The sequence below is a fragment of the Mus pahari genome, chromosome 8 (genome assembly GCF_900095145.1).
Source record: "Mus pahari chromosome 8, PAHARI_EIJ_v1.1, whole genome shotgun sequence".
Lineage (NCBI taxonomy): Eukaryota > Metazoa > Chordata > Mammalia > Rodentia > Muridae > Mus > Mus pahari.
Window position 1 is genome coordinate 3,582,049 of NC_034597.1, and position 10,515 is coordinate 3,592,563.

The window sequence follows — 10,515 nt, forward strand, 5'->3', positions numbered from 1 at the left end:
GGGGATAAATCTGAACAAAATACAGTTTATGAAAGTGTTAATGAAACATTTTAAAAGTCTATATTATTATTATTTTTGGCGATCTTCAAGTTTAAATTCTATCCAAATTACATCTGACATTTTGGAAAATATCCACCTTTAAAAGTCTTGACTATGGTGTTGGTGAGATGGCTCAGTGGGTAAGAGCACTGACTGCTCTTCTGAAGGTCCTGAGTTCAAACCCCAGCAACCACACGGTGGCTCACAACCACCCAAAATGAGATCTGACACCCTCTTCTGGTACGTCTGAAGGCAGCTACAGTGTACTTATGTATAATAATAAATAAATCTTTGGGCCAGAGAGAGCAGGGACTGAGAAAGAGCTAGAGGGGCCTACCAAAACAAGCAGGGTTGACTGGAGTGAGCAGGGGTCCTGAGTTCAATTCCCAGCAACCACATGAAGGCTCACAACCATCTGTACAGCTACAGTGTACTCATATGCATAAAATAAATAAATATTAAAAAAAAGAAAAGAAATAAGCTTCCTGGGAGCTAGAGAGATGGCTCTGATGTTAATAGTGGGCGCTGCCCTTCCAAGCTCTGGTTCCTTTCCACCACTCACAGCAGCCAATGCACGGCAGCCTGTGACCCCAGTTTCTACACACACATCACACACAGATAGTCAGACAGACAGACAGACAGACAGATAGATAACTTTAAATAAAACAAAAGTGAAGTTTAAAAACAAGAAACAAGAGCCAGGAAATGGTGGTACATGCCTTTAATCCCAGAACCAAGAGACAGAAACAGGTGAATATCTTGAGTTTGAGGCCAGCCACCTTCCAAGAAGGAAATCAGATTTGAGTCTTGGTCATGGAGAGAGGGGCCCACACTGTAAGATATGGGTGTGTGGTCTCAAGAAAGTGATCACAGAATTCAAAGCATTTTGGCAAGACAAAATGTTTTACTTCTGAATAAAAGGCCATGTAACAATGCCATATCAAGCAATCGAAGCCAGTGGCAGAGCGGGTGAGAAGACATGGCACTGGGGACTGGGATTGTGTTTCTACAGCGGAAGGGTCTGTGCCTCAATTTGAGTGGTCAGAGCTTGGTCTCACATTCTTATGTGATTATCTGATTTAAAGCAACAAAGCTGATAAGGGGAATGCAGTTTTCAACACTGAGGCCAGCCTTGAGTAGATATTTTGGTTTCAAGAAGCACTGACCCTGGAGTAATTTGATTTTCTGCCAAGCAGCTGATTTATGATTCTTTTTTATTTTAATGAAGTTTTCTGGGGATGGGGAGATGGGTCAGTGGTTAAGAACACTGGCTACTCTTCCAGAGGAATTGTGTTCAATTCCCAGCACCCACATGGTGGCTCAAACCCTCGGGTATCTGACACCTTCTGCACTCTGTAGGCAAAGTGCATGCATGTGCTACACAGACATACATGTCAAACCAGCACTCATGCACATAAAGTGAAAATAGCTTTTAAAAGGAGCTCTATCTTATTCAACCCTTTGATAGAAAAGAGAGTGCATTAGGTTTAAATTTGTCACAGTCACCAAATCATTTCAAATTCAACCTTTCTATTTACAAAAGCCTAGACAGCACCAATACAGTCAGAGTGCTTCCCCCACTGGCTTGCCAGGGTTCCCAGCCTTCTTTCCCCAAATCAATACTTTCCTGCACTCATCCCTCTGGCTGTTTGCCTATTGATATATTTCCTACCCAGTAGGTTGGAGGTTTATGAAGCCATCTTCCTTTTTACTGGCACAGAAGAAGTATTGAAGTTTAGTTTTCTTTTATTAAAAAGGAGCACCTTAGTCACTCTTCTATTGCTGAGAAGAGACACTACAACCAATGCATGTCTTATAAAATAAAGTACTTAATTAGGGTCTTGCTTAGAGTTTCAGAGGTATAGTCCATTATCATCATGGCAGAGAATATGGTGGCACACAGGTAGACACGATGCTGAAGAGTAGCTAAGAGCTACGTTCTGATCCATAATCCAGGAGAGACTCTGGGCAAGGCATGGGTTTTGAAACTTCAAGGCCCACCCCCAGAGACAGGCTTCCTCCAACAAGGCCACACCTCCTTATCCTAATCCTTTCAAATAGTGCCACTCCCTGTTGAGTAAACATTCAAACCTATGATTTTCAAAGTAAGTCTTGGGGAAAATGGCTTGGTCATTAAAGTGCTTGCCACATAGCACAAAGAGCTAAGTTTGGATACTAACCTCCCATATAAAAGCATCACAGAGTTGACGAGGTAGAAAAGGGCACATTCCTGGGGCTCACTGGCCAGGTGGTGTCATTAGAATTTTGGTTTCTTTTTAAAAAAAAAGTGTTGTGGGAGTATGTTTTGTTTTAATCTCAGGTGTGGGTATGGGTCAGCTTCAGATTGTCCACAGCAGCTGACTATGATTTGCCTCGTGCTCTGGCAGGGGCGTGATTCTGCCAGCTGAAGATAGTTTCTGCAAGTGTATGACATTTGGAATTCTGGGGACTCTTGAGAGGGTATATAAATGCAAGGGCCCCGAGAGGGGTGTGGGCTCCTGCTGCTGCTCCTGCTGGTTGCTGTTTGAAGATATCCTGATGACAAAAATCAAAACAGCCCCAAGGTACTCCATGCCCCTAATCAGCAGGAAGTGGTCTAACAAGATCAAGGCACCCTTTCCCTTCCAGTCTTCAGTCTTCTTTTTCTCCACCCTAGTGTTGCGGGGGTTGGAAGGGATAAAGATTGGATGGTAGAAATAGGAACCCATAAAGTAGCCAAAAGTCTGACTATAAGTCAGTCTAGCGTATTTGGCAAGTTCCTGGCTCAGTGAGAAACCTTGCCACAAAGAAAGAAAGAAAGAAAGAAAGAAAGAAAGAAAGAAAGAAAGAAAGAAAGAAAGAAAGAAAGAAAGAAAGAAAGANAAGAAAGAAAGAAAGAAAGAAAGAAAGAAAGAAAGAAAGAAAGAAAGAAAGAAAGAAAGAAAGAAAGAGGGGGAGGGGAGGGAGAGAGAGAGAGAGAGAGAGAGAGAGAGAGAGAGAGAGAGAGACCAGTAAAATGGCTTAGCTTGTAAAGTTGCTTGTTAGTTGCTTGCCACACATTCCTACTGATCTGAGTTCCATCCCTGGGATGTGCCATCACATGGCAGAAAAAGAAACTGAATCTCCCAGTTGTCCTATGGTTTCCACAGCTCTATATTCACATATTACATAAATCTATAAACAAATGGCAAACTGTTTCTTTTACAAATTTTAGTGAATAAGGTAGAAAGTGATTAAGGAAGATACCCAACATTGATTTTTGACCTCTATCCCCACACACATATGCATATGTATGAACAAGTCCATAGATATAATCCATTGGGGAGGGAGAGAGAGAGAGGGAAGGGGAGGATGGAGAGGGGAGGGGGAAGGGGAGGGAGAGGGTGAGGGTGAGGGTGAGGGAGAAGAACCACTGATGGACAGGATACATTTTAAAACTAAAATTCCACTTTCCAATTCTCTCTCTCTCTCTCTCTCTCTCTCTCTCTCTCTCTCTCTCTCTCTTTTCTGTTTGTTTGTTTTTCGAGACAGGGTTTCTCTGTATAGCCTTGGCTGTCCTGGAACTCACTCTGTAGACCAGGCTGGCCTAGAACCCAGAAATCTGCCTGCCTCTGCCTCCCAAGTGCTGGGATTAAAGGCGTGCGCCACCACGCCCAGCTTCCAATCATCTCTTTTATCTAAGGAAAATCTCACAACTACCAGGAGGCCAGGATCGGGATTCTAATATCTCCTTGCAGTGAAGCTCCGAAGAGCCAGTGGTTTCACTAGATCTTCGCAAAGGAGACAACTAGTCTCAACCCCAGATATAGTTACCAAGAAAGAGAGAAAAAATCCGAACTCTACCCCAAACCAATCCCATCAGAATCTCTGGAGGTGCCAGCCAAGCACCAACATTGCTTAAAGTTCCCCCAGCACTCTTCATGAAGTGAAAATCATTTCCCTAAAATTATGTGTGACCTTGTTGTTAAAATATCCCACTTTCAAAATGATAGAATCTGAATTCCTACGCAAATGTAAAGTGCATGTGTCAAGCTGTTTCCACTCATCAATGTTGAAGCCAGGAATATGTCAAATCCAGTTCAAAGAGCACATGAGGAACTAAATATTTATATGCAATGTTAGTACAAGGTTGTTGTGTTAGATACAAAGCTAATTAATGTCATTTCCTGAAGCAAGTTATAGATTCAGTGAAATCTCTATCTACATTTTAAGCCTTTTTGTTTATTTGTTTGTTTGTTTGTTTGTTTTGAAGAAATGGGGGGTCGGATCTTAAAACTCTTCAGGAACTGTAAGGGAAGCCAAGTCACCCAAATGATCTTGGAAAAGCAGAGGCTAAAAGACTTACCACATTTGCTGACCTCAACTCTTGCTAAAAAACCAAAAGGCGGTACGGAACTGCCATAAAGACAGAGGGATGTTTCAATGGAATTAAATTAAAGGTGCAGACATAAACCTATTTCTCTACAGATATTTGCATGAGAAAATAGCAGTCTTTCCAAACAGCTGGCACCAAGACAATTTCATATGCAAACAAACAAACAAAAGAAGGCCAAGGTGGGGCAAGGAAAGTTGTCCAGTTGCTTAACCTACAGGGAGCTCTGAGGTGTAGTTCTCAGCACTGCACACAGGTAATCCCAGCATTTGAGAAGTGGAGGCAGTAGGATCAGATGGCCAAGATCATTTTCAGCCACAAAGCTAGTTGAAAATCAACTGAGGTTATTATGAGGCCCTGTCTCAAAAGAAGGAAGATGTGAGCAGGAGAGACTGCTCAGCAACTAAGATCCAAGTTCAACTTCCAGCATCTACACGGAGGAGCTGACACCTGCCTGGAACATAGTTCAAGGACACACATGAGGTTTGTTGTAAACCTTCCCAAAAGAAAAATAAGTGTTCAGAAAGATGTGGGGAAATAGGAATCCCCATTCACTGCTGGCAGGAATGGTAAATGGCATAGCTGCCAGAGACAGGCAGACAAACAGACAGACAGACAGACAGACAGACAGACAGACAATCAGAGAGATAGAGAGGTGCAGGCAAACAGACAGAGACAGAGAGAGAGAGATCACCTTATTTGCAAGATCTGGATTTTTTATCTAACTTGTGACTCTGCTCAGACTTCATTTGTATTGAGGGATATTTTCACCCTAATGTATTGGAAGTGGGAAAGGGATGTACATTTGTTTACTGTCTGAAAATTGTTTTGGGCCTTTATACAAATTTACTCAGTTCTTCCCAATAATCACCAGACTGTGTGAGTTTATCTAGCTACCCTCTTACCCAGAGTTTGCATTTCTCTCTGTCCTCACTGGGGAAAGGCAGAAGTTTCCTTCAGTGTGACTGCAAAGCTGGGTTCTTAGCCCTTTGAGAGCAAAGCAAACAGCTTCACCAACCGTTTTCCTCACAAGACAGACTGGGCAGGGGAAGAGGGCTGGAGAGAGGATGTCGGAAAGGAGACAGTAGACACCCTGGGGTGTTCTTGCCTGAAATTTCCCATTATACTTTTTGGCATGACAGTACCCTTTGAGGACTTAAAGTACACTCATGACTATTTCTACAGGAAAACACATGTAGAAACATGAACACGAAACTTCACAGACATTTCAGATGATTTCGAACTTCAGAAACATTATTTGGTTAGAAGTCCTACACTGGACTCTCCCAAAGCCAACTGAAACAGACTGGGTGAAAGACTTTAAAATGTTCATTGCAAAGCTGAGAATGTAATTCAGTGAGTAGAATGCCTGTGTTGCATGACCAAAGCCCCGGGTGGGACCCCAGCACTGTCTAGACTACGCATGGTGGTGGGGACCTGTTGGTCCAGGTGAATGTTAAAGACTCAGAAGCTCCAGGTCACCCTCCGCTAAGGCATTCACTGTGACATGACAACCCATCTGTGAAGAAAACCTCCAGTCTTTAGCTTTCATCTTTTTACAAAGATCCACAGAATACGTGAAATTGCTGCCTTTATTTGTAAGTTTTTGTACGAAGGAATCCAATCGTAAACAGGCAGGAGAACATCTAAGAGGATCAGTCTTCACAGAGTTCTTCATCTCCATTGTGTTATTTTAAGTAATTAGCTAACTACTGTTAAAAGACATTCCTTCTGAAAACCTTATTTATTTTGCTCTGCCACATTGGTTTGCTCAGTACCACTCTTATGTGCATAGATTACTGGTTAATGAAGTCTAGAACGGCTTACCCAGCACGCACTGCAGATCTAGACTGAAAACGCAATGTGCCCTACCAACTTCTAACTGAAATTAATCGTATTCAGTTTTTTCTCAGCTTGACTACTTTTTATAGCCTTTCTACCCCTCCCATTCAAAACCTCATTATTTTCTTCTGCTAATTTACTTTTTTTAATTACTTATTCAGTCACAGTAGCACAACAGTACCCAATTGTTCCAGGAAACCTTGGGCTATTTCCCAGGAAATGAAAGATGTCAGAATGATACTTTTTTTTTTTTTTTTTTTTTTTTATGAGGAGGGTCTAAAGTTAAAAATAAGATCTACTTTACATGTACCATTAAAGGTGATAAATCTCTCGGTTTCGGTTAAGAACATAATCACATCAAATGTCATGGAGATTCCTTCTTATGCCATTTGTATCATTGTGAAGTCTAAAGTAGAACTTACGGTCTTCTTTCTTTCTTTCTTCCTTCCTTTTTTTTTTTTTTTGGTTTTTCAAGAGACAGGGTTTCTCTGTGTAGCCCTAGCTGTCCTGGAACTTACTCTGTAGACCAGGCTGGCCTCGAACTCAGAAATCCACCTGCCTCTGCCTCCCAAGTGCTGGGATTAAAAGCGTGCACCACTACTGCCCGGCTCCTTCCTTCCTTCCTTTTTTAATGTCATAGATTGGATGAATTATGCTTCTGCACTGAGAAAAGAGCTACAAAGCCAGGTCTAGTGATCATGGCGAGCACCGCCAGTACAGTGTTGGGAGCACAACAGAGTTCCCCTCTAGCCAGTGAGCCTTCCGCTTATTTGTCTTCTTCCGACGGGGTAAAGGGTCAAGGTGACCAACGTGTTCTTCTCTCCTAAGATTTCTCCAGTTTCAGCACAGACAGTGAAGCATCTCCTCCCAGTTCTCAGAAAACCGTGGCAGTTGGCCACCCTAACTTCCCTTTCCAGCAAAACCCAACACAATTCATTTAAAAAGCACCCCACGCCCACATTTTGAAAACAACTGTCCCCATCATGTTTGTAATACATTCCAGAAAAAAAAATTGTTTTAATATGCTCAACTTAAAACACATTGAAGACCAGAATGAAAATTGCATGAATATTATGTCAGAAAAGCCTCGTAGCTGGAAGGCTCATTTGCATTGGCATTTACAATGGAGAGAATTTACATATTACTTGTGAAATTAAAGACTCTTTTAAAAAGAGGCAGATTTGGAAATCTGCCTATCAAATGTTAATCTGAGAACAGCAAAGAATAGAATTTCTCTTCATTTCAGGTTTGTTATTGTTTCTACATTTGAATTATATTATTTGGAATGTATAATAAATGTATATAAAATTCAAAAGGAAGACAAACTTTATACACAGCGAGACATCTCTCTCCCGCTCCATCCCCAACCATTCAACTGCCCCAACAATAATTAATTTCTAGGGTACCACTGAGAGACAGTTTATGCAAATACAAACAAAGAACTAGAGTTTTTGTTGAGTAAGATGGTGGCTAAGGAAGGGCAGCTGGAGGGCTGCTTGGCCCTAACCTGGGGCAAAGGTTGGAAAGTGTGTTCTGTCCCTGACTCCTGGGTTGAAGGTCACAAGACAGCCAAGCTGGCCAGGCAAGGAAGCACACAGACACAGCTGGAAGAGTTTAGAGACCCCAGAGAACCCCTGGAGGTCCGAAAGATCCAAGCAGAGGGCCAGGAAAGACAGGCGGAGCCAGCAAATAATCCTGCTTTCCTTAGAAAAATCACATTTTAAGAATGTGGGCCAATCCTGGCTCAGGTCTTTAATCCCCGTACTCTGGAGGCAGAGGCGAGTGGATCTCTGAGTTCCAGGCCAGCCAGGTCTACAGAGCAAGTTCCTGGACAACCAGGGCTACACAGAGAAACTGGAAGGGGGTTGGGGAAAGGGGTGGCAAAAAACGAGTGGACTCGGTTCATATCAGGAGGGAGACAGTGAAGGTCCCGAGAGGCACTGTGGTTGCTACTAGGCCCAGGAACAGTGGGCAAGACCAAAAGGTGTCTCTGTTCAAGACCTGACTGAGTTTCTGCCGAGGCTGATGTCCATCTCCACAAAGGAACCACACACAAGGCTCAGAAAAAGGCAAGTACCAGCAAGAGTGGCCACCTCCCCGCCACTCCCACCCCACCCTAGCTCAACACACAACCTTCCTGACACAGTCCAAAGGTTTCCTGATGGCAGGAAAGGGCCTTTTCCAAACAGCCCCGTCTCCTCCAATCAGGGCTCAGCCTCCTAAAGCCACACACACACACACACACACACACACACACACACGCAGAGGAGTTATTTCTCACTCACTGAAACCCCTGGGGAAGCTTAACAGGCCTTCCTTACCCTTGGTTCTGCAGCCTGCCAGCACGGCTGCTGGCAACGATGCATGGGTTCCCTGGGTTCCCTTCCCTGAGCCAGGCAGGGAATGGAGACTCAGGCTCTCAAGGGAATGACTTGCCCCACTGCATAGTTGATTCCAAGAAAGAAAAGAAGTTTGCCAAGTCGTGCCCAGCAGAAGTCCTCTAACTTGGCTCTGTATTAGAGTATCAATGATGCCTAAGAGCTTTTAAAACAAACAAACAAACAAGCCTAAATTTACTTTGGAAAGTGGTGAAGTTTTGCTTTTAACATCCCTGGGGTTAGGCATGGACCACAAGGAAGTTTCATTCATCCTAGAGGACACTGGGACAGACACTTCAAAGAATTTGCCTTCAGGCTGTTGGAAGATTTCTAGTATCACTGTGGACTCCCTGACAAGAAGAAATAGCCATTGAGAAAACTAGCCCACGTGGAGACCCATCCCTGACCGGTCATTTAACACCGTTGGTGCACCTTTAATAAATAGAGCATTTTTTGTGGCTGCAGAGATCTAGCAGTATAAAGGGGTCTAAAAGGCCTTTTCCAATCCATGCAAAATCTCTACACAAAACAAAATAGAAATCATAGATGTCAAAGTCACTCGTGAGTGACTCTTCTAGTTTCTCACAAATATTCTGTTTTAATCTTTCTTTGTTGTGCCTTCATTTCAGTGAATTCTATTAGATCTTATAAAATCTGATTGCTTCTCTTCTCCCCTTATTTGCATATGATGAATGCTACTCCCTGTTAGAAGACAGTCTCTCATTCTTGTAATGGTAGAATCCATGTACTCTATGTCCATGTGTAGGCTTAGATTTTTTAAAACCTACTGTTAATAAGGGTTCTTACATGCTTTAAACTCCCTTCTAGCCCACCACTCACCAGAAGTAGTGGAAAAGAAAGGTTATTAGGATACAGGGGAAGTGGACCTGTTTAGAAATAGTTCTTTGGGGCAAATCCAATCTGTGTTGTCAGGCTATCAGCAGCTCAGTTCATAGCAGCAGCAGCAGCAGCAGCAGCTTGATCCACTTGCCATTCATGAATCTGCAACAGCAGGTCAATTCAGAAGAAGGTGCAAGGCTCTGTTGTATGCTATTTAGAAGTAGTTCCTTAGGGTGATTTCCATCTGCAATTATCAGGATACCAGCAGTCCAGTTCAGTAGCGTCAGGATAGCAAACATGAATCAACAGCAGTGGCACTACCCAGCAGAAACAGCCAGGCCTCCAACGAATCCATGTGAATCAGCAGGAGTGACCTGGACCAGCAGGGATGCCAGGAGAAGTTCTCTGCCTTGCCTCTCTCAACAAAGTGAAGATCAGTGAAGACGAAGATGATACCAACAAAGCATTGCAAAGCTAGCGACGTAAGCCAGCCATCACTGTCTGTTGAGTCCTATTTATATTTCCTCCAAACACCATGTGTCCTCCCTCGGGTCTTGCCTCAGCAAACACCACATGAATTTGTCTTAGCAACATTCCACAAGAGTCTCTATCAGCTGACATATCCAGAAACTTCCACTTCACTCTGCCAATTGACCTGAGTCTGCAGAAGTGGCAAGAAGCTGCCAGAATACCACCAGAAGTTTTTTTGGTGCTTTTCTATGAAGTCACAACAAACGATGACCAGTAAGGAATGGCAAGGCATACCAATACCATCCAGCATCATCCACTGTCTGTTGGGTTATATTTATATTCCTTCTTAATATCATAATCCTTTCACATGTTTGTTTTAGCAAAACATCCTTTCACCTGTCTGCTTCAGAAACGTATTCTTTCACCTGTGTGCCCCAGCAAAATATCATTTGACGTAACTGACTTTCCAAAAATGAGAAGTTTGCACTCCATCTATGTTCTATCTAAGTATTCAACTATTCTTCTCATGAACCTCTCTCTTTCCTCTCTCTCTCTCTCTCTCTCTCTCTCTCTCTCTCTCTCTCTCTCTCTCTC

General features: G+C 43.0%; 1 pseudogene; it reads right to left on the reverse strand.

Moving 5' to 3' along the window:
* The window catches only part of LOC110325697, a 102,476-nt pseudogene that overhangs the window by 44,386 nt on the left and 47,575 nt on the right, over positions 1-10,515 (reverse strand).